This window comes from Neopsephotus bourkii, unplaced genomic scaffold (assembly GCF_033783945.1).
Source record: "Neopsephotus bourkii isolate Nb327-2 ecotype Australia unplaced genomic scaffold, CSIRO-AGI_Nbou_v1 NB_1279, whole genome shotgun sequence".
Lineage (NCBI taxonomy): Eukaryota > Metazoa > Chordata > Aves > Psittaciformes > Psittacidae > Neopsephotus > Neopsephotus bourkii.
In genome coordinates this window covers 4,115,374-4,138,986 of record NW_026901764.1, presented here as the reverse complement: position 1 = coordinate 4,138,986, position 23,613 = coordinate 4,115,374, and the positions used below count along the sequence as shown (strand labels likewise).

General features: G+C 38.1%; 1 long non-coding RNA gene across 1 annotated transcript in view; it reads right to left on the bottom strand.

Annotated features, from left to right (window-relative positions):
• LOC133218614 (uncharacterized) overlaps nt 1-23,033 on the bottom strand; it is a 36,646-nt gene extending 13,613 nt beyond the window's left edge. The window contains exon 1 of the long non-coding RNA XR_009727212.1: nt 22,914-23,033. This is a non-coding gene — a long non-coding RNA (uncharacterized LOC133218614). The remainder of the gene's footprint in view (nt 1-22,913) is intronic.
• Between the last annotated feature and the right edge of the window lie 580 nt (nt 23,034-23,613).

Genomic DNA, 23,613 nt, shown 5'->3' with positions numbered 1-23,613 from the left:
TCTTGATAAAATAAAAATAAGGAAAGTTTATGGTGCTTCATTTAGAAACGGAAGACATCGGGAGCTTTGATCTCCTGCACAAATGACTCTATTATTGCAAGTGGCTATCAGTAGCAACAGACTGCCATTCTGCTTCTAGAGACATTCTGGGATTATCCAATAGATGCTGCTGGACAGCTGGAAATCCTGCTGAAGTGTTGATCACGCTGTGCAAATCTTTCTAAATCACATACACATGAAGTGTGACACAACCTGTCTGCAACTTATTGCCAATCTAGGCATCAATTTGCATTAACAGCTCAAGTACAGGTGGTTTTGCAGGTTTCTTTGTTTAACCTAAATGTTAATAGTTACATAATGGGAATATCTGTCATTGTAATAACTCTTGTCACAATCTTAAGAAGCAACAGTGCTATAAACAAGGCAGCTCCCATGGTTAATTCATCACATCTAGATGACTACATTTTTTGTATTATAGTTACGGATAGAGCTAATGTTTGCAAGTAGCCCAAAGATCACTGAAAGTATTTCTTTGAATCAATATATCAATTTTAAAAGTAAGTGTTGTAGAACCTATTAATAAATAATAAAGACTAACCCAAATGTAGTTCATGGTCCTGTTGTTGTGTTGGAGATGATCATTAAAATAACATTCATATCAATAGCTAAATTGGTAAAACTGAAAACAAAAAAATCACAAAATCAACATAGACATAACTGTAGATAATTCTACGTATACAATCCAAATATGTTGTAACCATCCCACTCATGTCTTTTGCTCATGGTCTTCACAAGTTGTGAACCCAGCCTTACGGTGTTTAAACTGTAGAACATTATTATTTTTAAGATGCCCATAAACTGCCTTAAGATGGATATATTCTAGATCTGGCAGGGTTCTGTCTTGACTATACTAACTGGTAAAAATCACAACTTTGACTCATTATTTTCTCAGTTATAGTACAGAGAATGGAATACAGCTTTGCCAAAATGACAATAAAGTACAGTTGTTTCTCTTAAAGGCTTTGGCTGGGTAGATGGTGATGCAACTCATATACAGATAAAGCTAATGATAATGACACAGTATAAGAATACAGGGAACATGTCTTTGGTTTCACTTGGATTCACTTAGGAGGGGTGAGAACAGTAAAACAGGACCCAGCTGTTAATGCTTGCTAATGGGACTCCACTTTTGAGCTAGTTGTCGTAAATGACCAAACTGAAGGGCAGTAATACTAGAGAAGAAGATTAAAACAGCAATTGCAACTATTTTGATAATGCATTTTCAGTGAAATGTGGTATGGAATGTATTATCCTATGAACCTAGAATAAGAGCGTGTGCCCATTTTCAGAACTAGAAATACTCAGATCTGTCATTCTTTTATGAAAGTAGTAATTATTATTCCCATACTGCATAGTTTGATAGTACACAGAGACAGGCTTGGAACAGTTGGTCATACTACAAATTACAGTAACACAATTTTACACTTTAAAGGAGTGTTTCTATTCTATGTAACCATGAAATTAATGTGATACAAAAATGTTAAATAGCATTCTTTTCTAGAACTCAGCAATAGATTCCTCCCAAGAGCAGTACCCTGTACACCCATAAAAACTGCCATTGTTACAATTAATGTTCAAGAATTTTAGCATCACAACTGATTCTGGAAGAGAGTTGCCAAATGTAATTTCCTGTAAAGAAAGTGACTGCGGTTTCTAGCTGTCTAATTAGCTTCACACTTTAGACCAGTAGTTTGCTCTACATCCTGCTGTTATTAAATGATCCTTAACTAAAGTGATTTTACTGTACAGTGGTAAATTAAGATGACAACGGCTCTCTCAAGTGAAGTTCAAGACACATCAACTCTTCTGCACTGACACATTTGCCTAAGTAATGAACTGACTCCTTCTTACAAAGAAGGATGTAATCACTAGAAGTACCACAGAGTAGTAGTCGGAAACTAGATATCATGTCCAAATATTCTAAGCTGTGGGGAGACAATTAACGGCATTTTATTTTCCAATCAGTGAATAAACACAGTAGGACAAAGAAGAGTGGTCATAATTTAAGATTAAAGGTGTTACCCAAAGCAGAAGAATTATATGATGAAAATTCTGAGAATATCCGCAAGTGCAAGGCCTCTGAAGAAAATAAGGATGAGCCCCCTATGAGTCAGCTGCTCTTCACCTGTTTCACTTTATATGCATTACTCCCTAAAATGGATGACAAGGAAAACGAGCATTAGTATTTCAAAACGGCCTTGAAGAACCTGGAATCATAGCATAACAGGTTGGAAGGAACCTCAAGGATAACCTGGTCCAGCCATTCTTGGCAAAAGCACAGTCTAGACAAAATGTCCCAGCAGCTTGTCTACAGATCCCCCAGCACGGATGAATCCACCACTTCCATAGAGAGATTATTCCAACAGCTGATTGTTCTCCTTGTGAAAAGATTTCCTCTTGTGCTCAATTGGAATCTCCCTGGGAATAACTTGTACCCGCTATCCCTCATCTTTTCCATGTGACTCCTTGTAAAAAGAGAGTCTCATCTTCTTTATAGCCATTTAAATACTGGAACATGGGAACTCCTTATAGATGAGTGTCCTTCTCCAGAAATACTTAGAGGTACACCACAGCTGTTTGGAGGAATATGGAAGAAAAACTGTGTATCACAGCATACACCAACCTGATGGTACAGAGCACCTGGAGAGAAGACTGTCAGAGAAAACAGCCTTCAGAAATTCTGACATGTTTCTTGTTCCCTCTCTACACTGCTGCAGAAATTACATTGCCAATAGATTTACAAGGCCAGGCTCTTGCAAAAGTCTAGATGATCTTTAAAGGTCCCTTCCAACCCAAACCGTTCTGTGATTCTACAGTAAAATAGTGAGTGGGGTTTAAATTACAAATATAGATTTTGTACCAAAGTTTGTGTCAAAACTGTTTCCATAACTGTAGGGTCTGGATCAATTCCTTAACTGCTATATGTTATGCCAGCTGGGTATGGGTACTGTGCAGGAAAGTCATAGCATTTAGTCCTCATAAAATTGACAACAGTCATGATTATTGAATTAAGCTTTAAGATATTTTCTGGGTAGGTGTTTCATTTTTATGCTTGCACGGCACCTACCAAGCTGTGACAAACAGCCATGCTACAGAAACAATATTTTTTCAATTGCTTTTACCAGTGTGGTGATAACAGACTGATTGCAGAGCTTCAGCTCCTATAACCTAGTATCTCTGCAGTGATTTCAGTGATTTAAAAAGGACTTTGACCTGTTGTAAATCTAGCATTGTAACATCATGACCTGTAAGATATAAAGTTAAATTTTATTTTAATTTTCTATGTAAAATTCTCTTTTAAAATTCACTTCTTATCACACAAAACAGTACAACAAGGATTGAGAAGGAAATGTATAATTTGCTTAGAAATATTAACATTACTGTAAAGAAAATTGTTACTCTGTGACAATAGGCACTGTTTCTTTCCCTAGGAAGTACTCTGAAGTCCTGTGTTATAGTTATGGCTTTTCCCCTTCCCCTTTATTTAGCTGCTTAATATCTGGAACATCATGAAATATATGCATCTTACAAAATGGCTGTTGCTATGGAGACTTCATATATTTAATTTGAGAAGAAACAGCTAAGCTTTCACTTACAAGCCCACAAAAGGTGCTTTGGCAGCCTTAACTCAGGGAATGCCTTCTTCTCATTTGCTGTCTTTGTACTTCCCAATTTAGTTTTGTTATGTATTCACAAAACAAATGCTCCCACTTTCATTTTTCTACCACATTCTGTCTGTATTTAACAGAACAGATTTTTAGGAAATACAGAATGAGGACTTTCGGTTGAGGTAGAAATGGTGGCCTTTATATTTCTTGTTAAAAATAGTGCTGAATATGCTTTAACCAGAAGAAATTGATGCCCTGAGCATACATAGCAATATTACAACTGGAAAACCATCCATACTCCTCAGCTATGACCAATTATTCTCCCTTACAAATGCCTTCAGTGTTTAGAACTGATCTGATGAGTTTGGGATGAGTGAAGACACCACTTTTTAAAGATAGCCTAACAGCTATTCATGATTTACACACAGACTGGGATAGAATAGCCAGGTTGAAGTTAAATGGAGTTCTTTAAAACTCTCAGCAACAACCATTCAACACATTCAACTTTTGCAAGAGTAATTGTGCAAATCAACCAGAACCATCAGCTATGTTTATACTTTCCTGAGAGTCAGGGTTTTTTTATATACTTGGGATGACTGAACCCTCCCATTTGCACTTCTTCTTTTCAGAAGCGTCAAATGTACTCCCATATATGATGTTTCTTCAACAGGCTTCAGAAGAAATTGTGTTTACTGGCAACCTCTACATATTAGGCTAGGTGGAATTCTGCTTCTTCTCTCACCAGCAGTTTTCCCTACTAGAACACCTTAGAATTGCAGCACAGCTGGGGCAGGAGATCAGTTTCAGTTCAACAACTGTTGAATGACATAAGGAGGTCTTGACTGGGTAGAAATTCCCCAACATGAAGCATGGCAAGTTATTCAGCCCTGTTTCAGGCTGTGGATAGGCAGCTAATAGGCTAAAGTCAGGGTTCAGCCATATGAAGTCTGATGGCTCTGTGTTCTACCATATGCTTTAATATTTCTTTATTAAATTATTACAAAATTAATGGAATATCTCGCTGTATCTAAACACAGAATTAATCAGTGGTTTGGTTGATTTGCCTCAATGCTATTTTCACTTTCTGGATTTTTTTTCAAAGTAATTCTGTCAGTAATTCTAAAGAATAAAATGGCAATATTCATACAAAACACACAGAACTTGAGATTACTGAATCTCAGTGTGCTTAAAAATACTCAAGAGTATCTAAAAGGCTTCACAGAAGCAGAATATTCACTTGGTAATTCCTGAATACCTGGGATACTTCTATTGTTTGTTCCTCCATTATATTTTTATTTGACTTTGAACTATCTATTTAATTGCTTAATGTTTAATATAGAAGAAAAAACATGTATGAAATTTAACTAATGTGTATTCTATCAAAAGGTGGATCGTAGCTTTTAGATGTGATTTTATGTCCTGGAAAAAAAACCCAACTTTCTTAATAGAGAAAATGACAATTCTAGAACTGATGCCTCAAGGTAGATGAAGCTCCAGCAAGTACTGAAATTAATAGAGAGCTGCAGAAACAATTGCAAGGATGTAGAAGAAATGTTGAAAGCCTTTACATGGCTTTACTCATAAAGGACTGCAACTAAGGAATTTGGTGGCTTCTTTGGTGGTGTATCCATGGCAATGATGTCTTAAACCCTCAGAAAATGAATATCAATATAGCTTCATGGCTGTTAGAGGGACCCTTAATGATGATTAAAATCATTGCCTTATCCACTGAGATCAGGTTCCCACATGAGATGCAGAGGTCTAAATCAGTTTGGGAATGGAAGAAAAAAAATCACAGCACAAGATCTTGCCTAGGGAAAACCAGGTTTGAGGTACTGACCGCATGCTAAGACTTCCCAGTCACAGGAAACATGCTTTCAGAATGGAACAGTGCCCTTTGAGTTTTTACGGCTTTTGAGAGCTGAATGCATTCAGTGTGGATGCGATTGCACCACTGTGTTGCATAGTTGAATACTGTGTTAGATTCTCAATTCTTCTGGATTCCCTCATGGTGTGTTGGAAAGAGTAATGTGTTTTTTCTTTTTTAATGAAATCAGTTCAAACAAGTGGGAATTATGCTTTCCACTGTACCATCATGAGGACTCTTGATGTGCATAGACAAACACTGATAAAGGATAATTCATGTAAATAAGGCATGAATTGAATAAAAGAATACATCAGCAATTCCGCACAGATTTCATAACCAGTTTCATTTGTCTTTCATGAATGGTCCCTAGTGTCCAATTGGGTCCATTCATATATAAGAAGGTTTAAACTGTGCTGTGTAAAAACTGGAGACTTGTATTGTGGTTCTCCGCTAATTTCCCAGGGCAGATAGACTCCAAATGAGGTTATGGAAAAAGGAAAACTTAAAAATAAGTCAGACTTCTCAACAGTGTTTCAGATTTGCAGGAAGGGAAAGACTTCTTTTTTTTTTCAGGTTAAAACCAACAAATAAAACACTCTAAATCTATTGTAGTGTTATATTATCTCTTTCTACAAATATACAATTTCTTAACAAGACCTATCCTTTTTGAGATTATAAATTGTCCATTCTAGGGATTCTGAGGGACAAAAAATTAGTAATATTTGGATCATTTACTCTCTGAAAGGAATTTGCAATTTTATTGAAAATGGGTATAAACAAACACTATACGTTCTGCATCTGGTATTCCTCTCCATGGCCAGTGGGTCTTTGCTTTGCCCTTTTGCCTTTGCTCTGTGCAGCTGGCAATGGGAGACAGGTGCTGAGCTGGTATTTCCTCTACCTAAAATTTGATTTTGATTTGCATTTTAAAGCATGCATAGCAAAAGCTATAGAAAAAAAAAAACCACAAAAACCAACACAAAAAACCCAGAACAACACCCCCCCCCAAAAAAAACAACAAAAACCAAACCAACAAACAAAAAACCCACCCAAACCCCCCCCCAGACCCACCACAGAAAAACAAAACAAAACCCAACCAAACCAATAAACCAAAACACCTCAGGGCAACTAGACATTCTAAGCTTCAAATAGCAATGTTAATTGCTAATTAAGGCAAATTTTAATGGTATAGCAAGCAGGTTTAAAGGGCTGCAGTTACAGATCTATTTCCAGATTCCTATTTTAGGTCTCAATTTGAGATGTTAAGTACTTTGCTTTATTTTAACAATTTAGATAGTCCTGCTGGTTTAAAATAAGACTACGCTTGTGTTTAAATCACTGACAAATCAGGCCCTTAATCTGTGTATATTAAATAAATTGCATTATGTATAAAGAAACTCTCATGACTTGCACTATTACCTCCTGTGACAATATTTGACTTAAGCCAATGTCAACGAGATCCACAGCTTAATATATCTGTAAAACACAGAGCTTTATGATTCATGCAGTGCAGCACAAAAACATGTTTCTGTAGCAACAGAAATTAATTTAATGTGCAGATGTGATAATATCCTGGAATAAGAGTTCCAAATGATTATCAGTGTGTGATGTTTATTTTAACTGATTTTCCTGCAAAATTACCACTGAGATCTGCATTAATAGTTTCACAGTATTTTATGCCACCAGATAAAATTAGTTTCAATGGGCTGTTACTGTTTTAATTGTACTTGCTTACAATGTTTCAAAAAGCCTCTATTTTCTATTTGCCTCCATTGTGTATTTGCAAATACACAAGGTGCAGTTATTTTTTGTTACCTTGTTTTAGGATTCATTTTGCGCGTTATCTGAACTTTTGCCATGAATTGCAAGGTTTGGCTATAACGTTAACCTGAAAGGCTGTACATTTCATTTGTCTCTTGCATGGTGCAAACGGATTTTTGTGCAAGTCTTATTTTATCCTAATTTTTATTGTCTCAGTGATGGAAGTTTTGTTTTAGAATTGTTTCATTTTACAGCAGAGGTCTGACCCAAGAAAACATAAGCCATGTTTTTCCTCAGCTTTACAGAGTCCCACATATTTCAGTCCCTTGACAAGAAACTCAGAATGTGATTACCAATTTTTACATGGATAATATCCAAAGAGACTCGATTTCCTTTACTCCTTAACAGCTGAAAAAAAGAAAAAAACTCGGAAGTTATTCTAAACCAAAGTGATTTACTCTTGGGCTATTCAAAACCCTCCCTACTGTGAATTATATAGGTCCACTGAGGTCCTATTTGAAACTGTCACGATCTTCCTATCATCACTGAGCTTTGGAACCTAGAATAAGTTAATGATACTGGTATGTTAGGAGGAAATGTATGTTTATATATCAAGAAGTGTTTTTTTCTGCTAAAATTTAATACTGCTGGTTTGAATAAAGATCCCTTCAGCTGACCTCTGCAAATATATCACAACTATAAAGCAATTAACAAAGCATTAAGACTATACAGATTTTTTACAATCTGTTTTTATTTGGGTATGCTTTTATCCACTACTGAACAGCCACAAGCAAATAAAATATGACAATATTAAAAAAAAATAAATTACTGAAATGTTTCATTTCTGCTCCATTTAATTTTGTTCATTTTTCCTTCTGTCTTTTTGGCAAAGCTGGGTTGATATGAGCTGTTGCTTAAGAACCCAGATTTTGTATTTGGAAAGTTTCTGTTTCCTGAATTGCAGGACCCAGCAGGCTGAGTTCTGTTTTGGTGGTAAATGACAGTTCAAATAGCAGTAGTTTCTAGCTTATATCTGTTTGCAAAGAGGATATTCCATTTCAAAGCTATTTCTTAATAATTAAAAGTCAAGAAATGAGATATTGCAAATCCCAAGAAAATACACAAGCATAACTGAGGACCTCAACTAATGTGAAGGAGAAGATGATACTGGAAATTCAATCACACAACAAAACAGGTATCTATTTAGTTCCACTCTAAGGTCAGACCACCATGACCTCAGTTGCTGAAGTTTGCTAAGCTAGTAGCAAGCAGCATCTTTCAAATTATACGGCCCTCCCTTGTGTCAGTAGAATCTATATTGCCTTTCTAAATGAAACTCTAGTCAAAGTCCTTATCCTTATAGACTCTGTTTTGTCTTTAACTCTGCAAACACATTACAGGAAGCCTATAGGCTGCTAAAACAGAAAAAGTTTCTAACCAATAGAAGTCAAAATGAAAGTGCTTGGTCCTAAGCAATGAGAAACCATAGAGAACAGAAAGGTTGATTATCACCTATACACACTTACTACCACATTTAAGTTGAACTTTTCATGAAGGATTTTATGTTTCTTTCTTGGAAGAGTAAGGGGAAAGTGAATAATGTTTACATCCAATTCTTTTTTTGTTTGCTGGTCTTTCACACCCTGATTTTTCCTTGTAGCCTTTGTGAGTTGGGTAGGGACAGATATTTCCTTTCACTTTAATATTTCTTTCACAGTCTAAAGATACTTGTTACAGTAATTAAAGATAATTTTACACTGCATACAAAAGAGCATTAACGTATTTCTCCAATATAGGCCCTGAACACACTGTGTATTTGTATAAAGTCACAGGTTCCAGGTGGTGTTTCTATCAGATATTTCAGTGGAAACTGCTCACCCCAAAATTAATCTGACATTGCTCAGATAATGACTTTACAGTAAGGATCAGGAGCAGACTGCAACAAGAGGAACACAGTATCAGTCTTTGGGATATTTGGTGCTGCAGGAATCAAAGTGTGGCAAGTTCAGCATGGTGTTTTACACAGGCCCAGTTTTACCCCACTGTTTCCAGTGCAGAGTTCTAGCAGTATCCTCTGCTAGAAAAAAAGAGCCCAACTATTAGCAGAAGTGATAATTCATTCAAATAAGACAGATCCTTCCCTTTGCCTACAGGAAACCCTTCTCATCATGTGACTTTTGTTGAATTCCATTTTGAAATAAAAAAGTCTGTACAACAGGGAGATGCAACTTCAAAAGAAAATGTTTATATTGAATGCCTGCAGATTACACCAACAAGAGATACCCCCTCTCTATATAGCTCTATGTCTTTCTTGCTCTGTATTTTTCTACTACTATTCTGCCCAAGAAAATATACTCAATATACCGGCAAGAATTCAGAAGTCTATATTTAGAAACCTATAAGCAAACCCTTAATATTTTTTTTGAGCTTCAGGAGCAATATGGCTTAGGAGTAACTTTGCTTGTGGAATATTGATGTTTTTGAGTGAATTCATGCAGAAAAGGACCAGTAACTTCAAAAAACATCCACAAAAACCTGTGTAAGTGAACTATGGATTGCCATAATAATAATTGTGCAACAGAGCTGGGTGATGAGCTGCAAGTCCATGAGGAATGACAGCTGGAAATGTGCTTCAGTTTCCACTATAGTTGGATTTAATCTACTGTGTGGTTGTTTTAGGCTAATTTTTATACCACTTTTTTATTTGAGAGAGTCAGAATAGTAGAAAAAAAAAAGCATTACATAGCATTACAAAATTGCTATGACATGAAACCCACATATTAGGACCAAAAAAGGGAAAAGCTTTTAAGTATACTGTCTTTTACTGGGTTTGCTTTTCACAAGAGAAAGGAAACACAAAGAAACTTCTCACAAAGCTACACTGCAGGCCTGAAAAGTATTACAGATCTTTGAGCTGTATAAAAACATGTATGTGGCACTGAGTATAAAGAATGTAGTTACAGCTGTTTAATATGATCAACATCTTTCAACTGGATTCAAAGAAACAGTATGTAACAAAATATGGTATTGCCTCAACAAAGGTCTAATCTAAAGTCTTTCCTTTGCCATTAGATATCGTCTTTTAACACAATTTTCTAAAGGGTGCATATTAAAGTTTTGCTGAGTACTTTGAAATGCTTAGGGAGTAGATTTTTTTTTTGCAGCAACTGGACTTGAAAAGGGCAAATTCAGAACATTTCACTACATAGTTGAACAAAACCAGATACTCGGGTTGTTTCTCTTCAGCAAGGTTAACTTCAGTAAAAGGCCATACAGCGAAGTGACATAAGCGTCAGTGATAAAAGGGGATTACTTATGCCCCTTGTGACAATTCAAGTGTTACATCTCTCTTTCTACACTAGTAAAGTTGCTATTATATACCCTTTCCCCTTTAGTTGTTAAGAGAAATGACTGCTGCTTTATGGGAATGGCAGAAGAACTGTAGGAGACAGTGAAGGTTTAAAGACATTCAGCTAGTGTCTGTCTTTGGTTAGTCATAGCTGACAGTTGGTGCCGATTCAAGATCCAGCCTTCCCTGTAGTAGGAAAAATGAAAAATATCTCTGAATTACACAGATTAATGGCTTTGCATGTAGAAATACCTCAAGTTAGGAGACTAAAACACCACTCAAGGCAACCTTGCAGTAAAGATAAATCTCTACTATCAAACAAAATTGCAATTATTTCATATCTCCAAAGGTACCTCTATTAATTGGTTTTGTTCTTGGTGCATCTACTGCATGTTTTTATTGATTCCTGATGAAAAACATTCCAATTGAGGCAGAGTTTCTTCTCAGAATTCAGGTATGATGGACCTACAGCAGCATATTGAATCTTGATATCTTCAAAACGATGGAAAAGAACAAACTGATGCAAATATTTCCCTAGAGTTCTGTAAGCTACCAAATATCAGCAGCTGTTGGCTTTTGCTAAGATCAATGACTCTTAATGAGTAAAGTCTAAGTGAGATAAACTGAAGTTAAGTATTTACATTTGGGGTGATAAATTCTCCTCACAGTCTGGCAGCCATGCTTACAATGAAGAATACTTTTGAAATAAAGATAAAGCACTGCATTGTTTTTACTAGATGCAGTAAGATTTGACAGGACTTCAGAAGAAGAGGAGAATCTTTAAGTTCAGAGAAAAAATAAGTATGTAAGGATGCACTGTGAATTCAAACTGGTTTAGAGCCAGTCAGCCCTGTGTGAGATTTTCATAGAATAGTGTTATCCTATCCATGTTCTAAGCCAATATATATTAAAGAAAGAACTAACGATGCCAGCAAGTCCTGTCTTCCTTCCATCAGCGTCCTATTCCAATTAAAATACATAGTAACAAAGGTGCTGCTTATCATTTATCTCAGCTCTTCACAGCTGAGATAGCTTTTGCAAATTTATTATGACAATAGTCAGCAGGGCCTCTGGCTGCAAGTTTAAAGACAATGGGCATGATTTGAAAAGATTTTATACTTCTTGAGTTCGCATCTATAACATAGCCTGTTTTCAGTGTTGCCCTTGTACTCCTCAGGACTCAAGCCTCTTGAATAGCCAAGTGAAATAACTGTCATAGAAAGAAAAGTTTTGATATAAGAAAACATTAAATTCATGCTTCTAGAACATCAAAGAATATGCTTCAGCTTTCTAATCACTTTCGGATTTCAAGGTTGGTTTGCACACTTCACAGCAGCTTGCTTTGCACAAGTCTGGCTATTACTTCAAGGACTGTCCCAGTCAAAGTAGCTTACCAATAACATGTATTGTTAGTTTAATCCTTTCTAGTCTTGACAAACTGCTTGAAAGTCACCATAAGTGAGCTTGCTCTTCACCACTGCCACAGAAAAATCCTTTTCAGAGTCTTCTGGTTCTTAACAGTGTTTGTTTAGGCACTCTTCAACTTGTTGGTTCACTGGCTTGTGCTGTTACTTTTATGGGCTTATGTGGATATGCAACTATTTTTGCTCAAGGATGCTGAGTGGACATACCATGTATTCAAAGCAGGCAACTGGTTACATTTCTGGCTCTTTGTTTCCTGAGGTTAAGGAGGAGAGGCTAACAGGATATGAGGAAAATGGCTATACTCACAGCCTGCCATGTTTCAAACAAATTTTAATCATGGGAACACTTTTGATTTGACAAGCAAGATGGCTTGGAAATAGGTTAAAACTGTTGCTATTATCCTTTGTTTCTTTCATCTGGCTTTTGTTTGAGTTGAAGTGGCAGTTCTGGTAGAGCTGAGGGGCTTAGTGTGCATCACTCAAAAATGTTAAACAGAACGTTTTGTGTGTGTCCCCTCCATAGTAGAAAATAAGAGTTTAAAAATAAAAGCGACCTAATAGAAGCCAAAGCTGATTAGTTTTTAATTCTCTAACATAAAACCAGTTTTTTACAGCTTTCTATATAATGTAGAAGATTGTGAATGCTTTTATAAGACATTATTTCTTACAAATCATTGCAATTTAATAAGGTTTTTTTAATTGTTTTGTCAGAGTTTTTTGTTTGTTTGTGGCCTTTTTGTTTCGCCTTTTTTTTTTTTTGTATTTTCCAGAAGTGCAGACATTGCCAGTTAAAAGAAAAAACATTTCATGTAATAAGGTTTATTTAGTACACATCATTTCTTCCTGCTGTCAACTGGAATTGACTGTCACAGGAAAGTACTGAAAGGAAAGTGTGCTCTATATGGACTTCTAAATTTGGAAAATCTGCATTCTCCCTTCAATACAGATGCTCTGAGTCTTAACAATTCAGAGTGCTCTCCTGAAACAGCCTGTTCTTTCATCCTTTTCACAAACAAAAGGGAGACTCAAACCCAGCAATTACCAGAGATGCCCTCATGTTTGTTTCTCATTCCATGCTCTCCAAACTCTCAAGAACATATTAGTCACTTAATAAATGGGCATCAGTGGTCTTTACATGAAATGGCAGCAAGAATGGATCAGTAGCAGTATTCATTTTTTTGATGGAATCATCAGTGCGAAATCCTTCATTACTAAATGCTGGGTACGTGAGTGTCAATGATACAGTGACAGAGTTTCAAGATACAGTGCCTTCAGTTATTTTTCAAACTGCTCCAAGCTTTATTCTCATCCTTTCCCATTCTCCTGGTCAAAAGAGTTGTTATCCACTACAGTCTAAAACTTGAATACAAAATAACTGAGTAGTACTGCATTTGAGTGGTGGTGAGTGCTGCCATAGACTCTGTCCAGGGCATTGACACCATCAACACACAGTAAGTGCCAATGTTGTCAAACACTTCATCTATAATCACGTTCTTCCATATGGCATGCAAGTCTCTACAGTGATAGCACAGTTGGTGCAGGAAAAACCTTGACTCTGTGTAAATACCGTTCAGCAATACACAAAACACTGGTGTTTTAGCAACATTTCTAACCGTAAATCCAAAACAGGCCAATTACGGAGAAAGGTAACTCAATCCCAGCCACTCCCAATATACTCAAGTTACTTGGTTTTTATAGTGGCAGCTCAGATACACAATTTCTGTGCTTAGATGAAGGCCAGTTTCACTACTTCTACTATAGCAAAGTATACACATTAAAACTTTTTCAGTAAATCAAAACCACTGCTATAGCTCCATTCCAAAGATAAAGAGCAAGCAGAGTTAATTTCCTCTAAGGACATAAAAATACTAACAGTTTGCAAGCAGAGGCTTCCCCAATCACTTCTAAACTCAGAGTGTAAGAATAGAGTAAGCAATAGTTGCAACTGTATGTATTAATGTAGATTAGTTTCCTGCAGTTATTCAGAAAAGGAATTAAGGCTGACAAGCTGCCACCCAACATTGAGAAACTACCCATGGGAAAGTTTTTGCAGAAATGGATTTCTAGAAACACAGGGCCTCTCACCAGCTTTTGGCTCCCACCCCCTGCCTTTAGCCTCTATCTACAGCCTCCAGCCCCTTTTGGCCTCTAGTTTATTTCTGCCTGTGATCCACTTCTTTTCCCCACCCTTTTAAAGCCTCTATTTTATTTTGGGACTCCAATGACTTTTAGCGTCTACTTTATTTCCAGCTTCACACAAACTTTCACCCCTTTTGACTGCTACTCTTTTCTAGTCTTTTCCCTCCTCTGAGCCTCTGCTTTATTTTGTGCCTCCTTTGGACCTCCACTTTAAGACCTCCTACCCTTTTTGACCATGACTTTTTTCCTGACTTCTCACATCCTTTAAGCTTTCCAAACCTTTCAGCCTGTACTTTACTACTAGGGTCCAATCCCATTTTGACCTACCAACCACTTCAACCTTTATTTCTAGATCTCCCACCCACCTTAATTTATTTCTGGTCCTGCAAGACCTTTCTTCCTCCCACCCTCTTTCAGTCACAGGATGAAAGGTGGTGGGAGGCCTGAATTAGAGGCTAAGAGGCATGGGAGGCTCTGAGTGGGATGACAGATATTTTTCATTCCAGTAATATTAGCTTTAAAAAGCCATTTAGTCCATAGGTGGTTTTCTGAGTATGGAGAAGCACACCAATGGTTGGCATGAACAAAACAATGTCACTGGTACCTTTCTTATGGCAAGAACAGCCTGAAACCTCCTGACCAACACAGACTTACTAATAGCTTATTCCAGATATAAATCAGCAGCCTAACAACAGCAGGAACTAGCAACTAGCAACTAGCACCTTCCTCTTCCACTACAAGGCCCCTGTCTACACTCATTTATACTAGTCATTCTTTCAGATTTTTAGCAGTGGGAACAGTAAATGTTAGCAGCGACCCATGTTCTGTACTGACCGTTCAGTTGCAAATGTTTTGTTGTAACATTTGTTTCTTCAATATGCTGACTCTCAAACATACTGGAACTTCTGCAATAGCTTCAAGGGATCTTGAAAATAGCATTCCTCTTCTTTAGATGAGTATGGCAATAAATAAAAAATGACTGACAGAAGTAGCACAAGGCTTATTTTCATTTCATCTTAAAAAAAAATAAATAAAAAGTCCCTATTTTTTAAAAGCCCCAGGTAAAAAATAGTCACTTAAAAAAAACAGATGAAAAAAAACCTCAAAACAAAATCAAAATCAGCATATAAACATATGCAAGATTATCACACTATGATCAAGTTTCAATAACTACAGAGTCTGAGATGATTTCTGTAATTTTCTCGATATTGTCCCTTGAAACTAAATAACTTATAAACCCTATGTCTATTTAAATAGACTGCAGGTAAATGAGTAGGAGCTTCTTCATTTTAGTCATTAAGTTTAATTTATCTAATGTTTTGATGAACCTGTTACTGTCAGTACAAGGTACTGACAATTTAAAAGTGGGACACAGACCTCTCTCCCTTTTGAGTACTAATTTATATTATATATATATATATATATATAATTAGCCAAGGGCAATTGCAGTCCACCTTCAAAAATGGTTTGTACTCCCAGTATTGATGAAAAAGCCATGTATTAGATACAAATTGGATTTCTCATTTCACTGCTCTCTCAGAATAGTCAGAAATCAATATGTCTTACTAGGTCAGATTCTACTGTTTTGAATGAATTTGCATTTATCTTAATGGGAATGCTATGTGCTAAAGACCAAAATTTAGCCTTATTTATTACCTATTTCTCACTCTCTCATCCCCAGTGCTATGAATACTAAACTTTCTGTTAGTGTTAACTTGTTTAGGAATCACTGTATCAGTCTGCAATACATGAATATATTTTTGATGGAGGAAATCTGAAAGACTGATTCTATAACACTGGAGTAAAAAGAATCTTTGTTATTAAAAGCAACAAGTGCAAGAGCAAGGCTAAAGTCTCTTCTGAGGCACACTAGTGATGAGAGTCCAGAGACATGCTTTCTCCCTTAAAGATGCTTGAATGAGTAGCATTTACTAAGGATGTGTGACTGGGTTGTAAGAATTTGATCATCACCTCAGCCTTTATCAAAGTTACATTACTTTACAGTTAGAATTAAACTTGGCTAGGGATATTAAGGATAACAGGAAGGGATTCTATAGGTACTTAGCGAATAAAAAACAGACTAGGGATAATGTAAGCCCCCTCCGGAAGCTATTGGGAGAACTAGCTACCCAGGATTTGGAGAAGGCTGAGATTCTGAATGACTTCTTTGCTTCAGTCTTCACTGGCAAAGGCTCTAACCGCACCACCCAAGTCTTGGAAGGCAGACGCAGGGACTGTGAGAATGAAGACCTTGGGCCCACTGTAGGAGAGGATCTGGTTTGAGACCATCTTAAAAATCTGAACGTGCACAAGTCCATGGGTTCTGATGAAATCCAACCGCGGGTCCTGAAGGAGCTGGCAAATGAAGTTGCTAAGCCGCTGGACATCATATTTGAAGAATCATGGCAGTCAGGTGAAGTTTCCGAAGACTGGAAAAAGGGAAATATAACCCCCATTTTCAAGAAGGGGAAAATGGATGACCCAAGGAATTACAGAGCAGTCAGTCTCACCTCTGTGCCTGGCAAAATCTTGGAGCAGATTCTCCTGGAAGGCATGCTAAGGCACATGAAAAACAACAAGGTACTTGGTGACAGCCAGCATGGCTTCACTAAGGGGAAGTCCTGCCTGACCAATTTGGTGGCCTTCTATGATGGGGCTACAGAACTGATGGACAGCGGTAGAGCAGTTGATGTCATCTACCTGGAATTGTGTAAAGCGTTTAACACTGTCCCACACGACATTCTTGTCTCTAAATTGGAGAGACATCAATTTGATAGATGGACCACTTGGTGGATAAAGAACTGGCTGGATGGCCGCACACAAGCAGTTGTGGTCAATGGCTCAATGTCCAGCTGGAGACCAGTTACGAGTGGTGTCCCTCAGGGATCGGTGTTGGGACCGGTCTTGTTTAACATCTTCGTCGCTGACATGGACAGTGGGATTGAGTGTGCCCTCAGGAAGTTTGCCGATGACACCAAGCTGTGTGGTTCGGTTGATACGCTGGAGGGAAGGAATGCCATCCAGAGGGACCTTGACACGCTTGTGAGGTGGGCTGATGCAAGCCTCATGAAGTTTAACCATGCCAAGTGCAAGGTCCTAAACCTGGGTCAGAGCAATCCCAGGCACAGCTACAGGTTGAGCAAAGAAGAGATTCTTTGCCCTGTGGAGAAGGACTTGGGGGTGCTGGTCAATGAGAAACTGAACAGGAGCTGGCTTCATTGTGCATTTGCAGCCCAGAAAGCCAACCTTATCCTGGGCTGCATCAAAAGGAGCGTGACCAGCAGGTTGAAGGAGGTGATCCTGCCCCTCTGCTCTCCTCTTGTGAGACCTCACCTGTAGTATTGTATGCAGTTTTGGTGTCCTCAACATAAAAAGGACATGGAACTGTTGGAACAAGTCCAGAGGAGGGCCACGAGGATGATCAGGGGACTGGAGCACCTCCCATATGAAGATAGGCTGAGAAAGTTGGGGCTGTTCAGCCTGGAGAAGAGAAGGCTGTGTGGAGACCTCATAGCAGCCTTCCAGTATCTGAAGGGGGCCTATAGGGATGCTGGGGAGGGACTCTTCATTAGGGACTGTAGTGATAGGACAAGGGGTAATGGGTTAAAACTTAAACAGGGGAAGTTTAAATTGGATATAAGGAGAAAATTCCTTCCTGTTAGGGTGGTGAGGCACTGGAATGGGCTGCCTGAAGAAATGGTAAATGCTCCATCCGTGGCAGTGTTTAAGGCCAGGTTGGACGAGGCCTTGGGTGATATGATTTAGAGCAAGGTGTCCCTGCCCATGGCAGGGGGGTTGGAACTTGACGATCTTAAGGTCCTTTCCAACCCTAACTATTCTATGATTCTATAAAATCAGAAGTTTTATTTCTAGCAAGGTAGCCTGTGCATCAAAGACGGGCAAATATTAATCCTGAAGATGCTATAAAACACAAGTGTGCAAAGTGAAAAGAACATTGTCCTGAGACTTACTAAAGTTGGAAAAGAACATTAGCCTTCAAAGTGAAATATTTTACAGGTTAGCCAGCCAAGAACAATGAATGTTCATGTAACATAAGGTCTGCCTAGGGAGGCACAGGTAATAACTATTCAGTTCAATTACTTGATACGTTTTGTCTTTGTTCTACTGCTCATTGCTACTGGAGCTTCTTTAAGCTGACAATTTGGAACTTGAGGTAGAGACAGAAAGCCAGATGTTTCCAGGACACAAAGTCTGAGGACGGGTAGTGTATCTTGGAAATGAAGTTGTGACCTTCCTGAGTTTTGTCTCTTTATATGCTCTCCTTTTTCCTAGCAATTGGTTTCCCAGGCTAGATCTTAGCCCATCCCTGTGTGTGGTCCTGGAGACAAAGGTCTGCTCAGGTACTGGCATATGGGAGAAGCTTTGGGCTGCTGCTATATAGCATAAAAGTGATGTGCTTACATCTTAAGGCAATTGTTTGAATAGGAATTTTTTCTGTCTTGTTTTCCATTCCTTTAATTTCTTCTCCTATCAGCCTTTTAAGAAGCTTCCCCTTTATAATTGAGAATTATCCACTTTTCTTTACACACAGCTCTTAAAAACTTGAGGTTCTGCTTAGTGAAGTGCAATCACTGTCTGGTTTCAATCTAGCCATTGTGAGGGAAGAATGCATTGCTGAATTGTAGTGAAAGCTATTTGGAAAAGGAATACTGAATCAGTCACCGTGTGCACATAACATTCACGAATATTCCTTATTCCTTCAGTTGTGCCTGACAGTTGACTTACAATTTTAACACAATTGCTCTCTTTAAAGTTAGCTTCAGTAATGAGGACTACTTCCAGTTTTATTGGGATGTGAATGTACCAGCAGTTATATTTGGACTTTTGGAATCAGGTCTGTTTTGACGACTGCTTTTTATGCTATTTAAGAGATGTGCAGATCTGAGTAATAATTCATTATGCTTTCAACAGATACCAGCCACTTGAGTTGAGCCCTTTCCCATGAACAAAGAAAGTTTGTTTTGCAATTGAAACTCATCTTTTTAAGAAAATGCTAATGGGTCTGATAACAGTGAAAAATGTAAACTGCAAACAAACCAAATTTATTCCTCTCAGAAGGGGAAGATGGGATTTGTTACCATGGTGTTGTGGTTTAACCCCAACCAGAGAGCTTTCACTCCCTCACTCCCCCCTTCTTGCCCTCCCCATACTCCTGGGGGAATGGAGAGGAGAATCGAAAAGAAATGCAACTCCCATGGGTTGAGATAAGAACAGTTTAGTAACTAAGGTATAACACAAATCACTGCTGCTACCACCAATAATAGTAATGATAAAGGAAATAACAAGGGAGGAGAATACAACACCCCATCACCAGGCGACCAATAACTTGCCCCCCCAGCCCGATCAAGCACTGACTGATACCTCCTCCAATCCTGCAGTTCACCTAGCCCTTCCGGGTAACTCCCAGTTACCTCCTGGGCATGACGTGCTGTGGTATGGAATACCTCTTTGGTCAGTTTGCGTCAGGTGTCCTGTCTCTGCTTCCTCCTGGCTTCCCCTCCTCCCTGGCAGAGCATGAGGCTCACAAAGTCCTTGGCCAAATCAAAACATCATTTTTATCAGCTCTGTTCCCAGCCCGAAAGTCAAAACATAGCATTGAACCAGCTACCAAGAAAGAGAAAAATGACTGCTACTGCTGAACCCAGGACACATGGACACAGGTGGAGCACAAGAGACAAGGTGGTTTTGTGCAGAAATACCTGCAAAAAGATTCAATCCTGTTTTGAGGCTCAGTATCAGGATGTCAGGTAACTGAAGCAGAAGGAAAACACAAGGAAGCAGGAAGCAGAAATGCAGAAGTTACATGAGGCTGTGGACAGAAATTTACTGTGATAGGTTGGCTGGGTCAAGATTGCTGGTCTCCTCATCGTGTCCTGCTGCAGAAGGCACAGGGTCCCATGGCAGTGTGGTATCTAGTAATCCATTTTAAATGAAAGTATGGGTCTAATTCAAGTAGGCTAATTAAACTGTTTATATTGTTATACTAATTCATGCTATTATACTAATTGCTGCTGGTTGCTTTGCACGAAAGGAGCTAGGGAGAGAACACAGCTGCCCATCTGAGGAAAGCTGGTAATGGGTTCAAACTTAAACAGGGGAAGTTTAGATTGGATATAAGGAGAAAATTCTTTCCTGTTAGGGTGGTGAGGCACTGGAATGGGTTGCCCAGGGAGGTTGTGAATGATCCATCCCTGGCAGTGTTCAAGGCCAGGTTGGACAAGGCCTTGGGTGATATGTTTTAGTGTGAGGTGTCCCTGCCCATGGCAGGGGGTTGGACCTAGATGATCTTAAGGTCCTTTCCAACCCTAACTATTCTATGATTCCATGGTTCTACTCAAGTGAAAGAACTTTTCTACTCATTTACATATTTTTTTTACATTCACAAGCAGGAAAACTTAGTGGATTGATGCTTACAACAGCCCTGCCAAACAGCTGTGCGTAATGTCTCAGCATTCTCACTCTAGAAAAGACACGTGAACAGAAATGGCAGGAACTGGCAATGAGTGTAACAAGGAAACTTCCCTTTTTCCTTGCTTTGTCCACTCATCTTCTCCAACAGTAGTAACCCTCACGTGCCACCTACTGTTACTTCTCTTCAAATATACTCCTTAAAGATTTTGACCTTTCTCATCATTCCATAGAGAGGAGACATTAACAGGAGAGGCGTAACGACTGAAAAGTCTCACAAGAACTCAACCAGACCTATGCCAACTTTACTGAACAGGCTTCTCTGGACTTCAGCTCACATCCTCCAGGTTGCAATGCCCATGATTCAGAAGCACACTGAAAGTCATCAGCGCCTTTCAAAAAGCAACTGGTTTGCTCTTCACTAATTTGTTTGGCATTTTGAGGGATTTAGCAAGTCTGCAATTAGCTTGTCAGGTATTTGAGGACATTGTGTCTCATTTTGTTACAAGTCTGCTTACAAGAACAGTGGCCTGGCACACAGATAGACAAGACTGGGTAGAGAAGGGGTACCAGACACCTGAGAAAAGGTGCTGGATTTACAAATATGCAAATTATAGGTAGAATAACAACTTGTCTTTATTTTTTTTTACTCTGCTGAATTTATAGTGAAAGGAAAAATGTACCCTTAATTTTGACTTGACATTACAGGTAAATATTTATGTCCCTTGATGCAGCACATATAAAATCTATTTAAAAATCTGTCATATGAGGCTACAGTCTAGACAAGAAAATGGCATGGGTGCACTAATGTGACACCAAGGAATTTATCAACACAGTCAATAGCATTTGGAAATGACAAAGCATCCTGGCAAATGCCTCAATATGAAGTGCTACTTTTTTACTGGAAAAAAAAATAAAACGCAATATACAATTAGTATATTGTGTTGGTGCTAATGTATGTCATATTTTTATTTGATCTAAACATTAATTATTATGCTGCACATTATTATAACATATCCTGGGCTGCATGAAAAGAAACATTACCAGCAGGTCAAAGAAGGTGATTCTCCCCCTCCACTCTGTTTGCGTGAGACTGCACCTGGAGCATTGTATTCAACTCTGAGGTCCCTAAAGTAAGAAGGATATCAAAATCCACGAAGATGATCAGAGGAGGGCGGGAGCACCTTTCCTGTGAAGACAAGATTGTTCAGATTGGAGAAGAGAAGGGTCTGGAGAGACCTTAGAGCAGCTTTCAGTGCCTAAATGGGCCTACAAGAAAGCTGCAGAGGGACTTTTTACATGGGCGTGTAGTAACAGGACAAGAGGCAATAGCTTTCAAGTGAAAGAGGGTAGATTTAGATTAGATATAAGGAAGAAGTTCTTTATTGTGAGCATGGTGAGGCACTGGCACAGGTTGTCCAGAGAAGCTGTGGTTGCCCCACTCCTGGAAGTGTTTATGGCCAGGTTGGTTGGGGCTTTGAGCAACCTGGCCTAGTGGAAGGTATCCCTGCCCATGGCAGGATGCTGGAACTGGATAAGCTTTAAGGTTCCTTTCAACCCAAACCATTCAATGATTATCAGAATTCATCATATGAATTTATTTTCCTTAGTAAACTAAGCAGAATCAAGATGTAGAAATAAATGCACATCTCATTTTCTTCAGAGTGCAGCAGTGAATTAAAGAAAGACTAGTCATAACAAAAACTAAGCTTTATGCAAAAACAAACAAAAAATTTTAAACTCTTCTAGACCACTATTTTCTAGCTTGATTTCTATATATAGCAATGACATTCTCCTGTTGCCTTTACATTTCTGCTTTCACTGTAACATCTCATTCCATGTTGTGTCTTTCTTACGCCTTAGTCTTGCTGACATGTAAAAACAAAGTAACGAATAATAGTAATTTTGGTAGGGATACTAAATTACATGCCTCAGCCTTAAGCCAATCTCTAATGATCAATGACTCACAGCATAATGGGGAAAAAAAATCTTTTATATCAAGAAAAATAAAAGAATCTTCTGAAAATCAGTATGAATTTCTTTTTAATGGGAGTGACCAAGGAGCAATTAAGGATCTCTGCTTTTATCAATTACAGCTGTGCATTCCTATGATATTCCTTACCAACTGGCAGATGGTAGAGATTTATGAGACACAGAGACAGACAGGCAGAAAGAAAGGCAGGCAAAGAAAGACAAAGGAAAAGATGTTTAAAAAAAAACAGGTTTAGGAAGCTTCACATTACAGATAGGGAAAAGAAAGTATATCACTCAGTTACCTGTAACTAGAAGCTTCTACCCTGTAACTGCTGGTAAGAACTCAAATGTTCCTCAGAGTCACAGCCTCAGCAGTAAATTGAATGATTCTTCTGTAAACCACAGATGTTTCCACCAGCATTAACACTTTCATGTTGTATGCAAGTCAAAATTCAGGGCTCTAAACTTACTTTGCAACTTGGCTTTCATCAAATGGAGTTTCATACTTAGTACAAGAACAACAAAAATATATCTTTAGTTTAACCATATAACTTAGTAATCATATATGCCACATGTTTATGGCACAGCTATTATATGTTTTGGCTGTACCATAAATAAGGCATGTAATAAATCAATAACTAAATGATTCCAACATTAAAAAACCAATGATGTTCTGCTACATTTTCTATGTTATCCTCCTTTCTGTAATAATAAAGTGGGAAAGGGTTTCTAGAAGTGAAATGAGAGCTTTGGAAGATTTAAAGATTCTTAGTAGACAAGTAAAATTGCACAGAATGATCACTCAGTGTGTAATCATTCAAAAAATATCATAAAAGAAAGCACTGAACACTTTCACAGTGCCCAAGGAGACACAAATGTTCTTTTGGAACTGCTGGTTTAAAAGAATACTGTTATCCTCAGCAATTACTAGAGGCAATAATTTAATACCCTTAATAAATTTCTTAATGGTATAAAGCACTCTGTCAACGAAGTTATCTCATG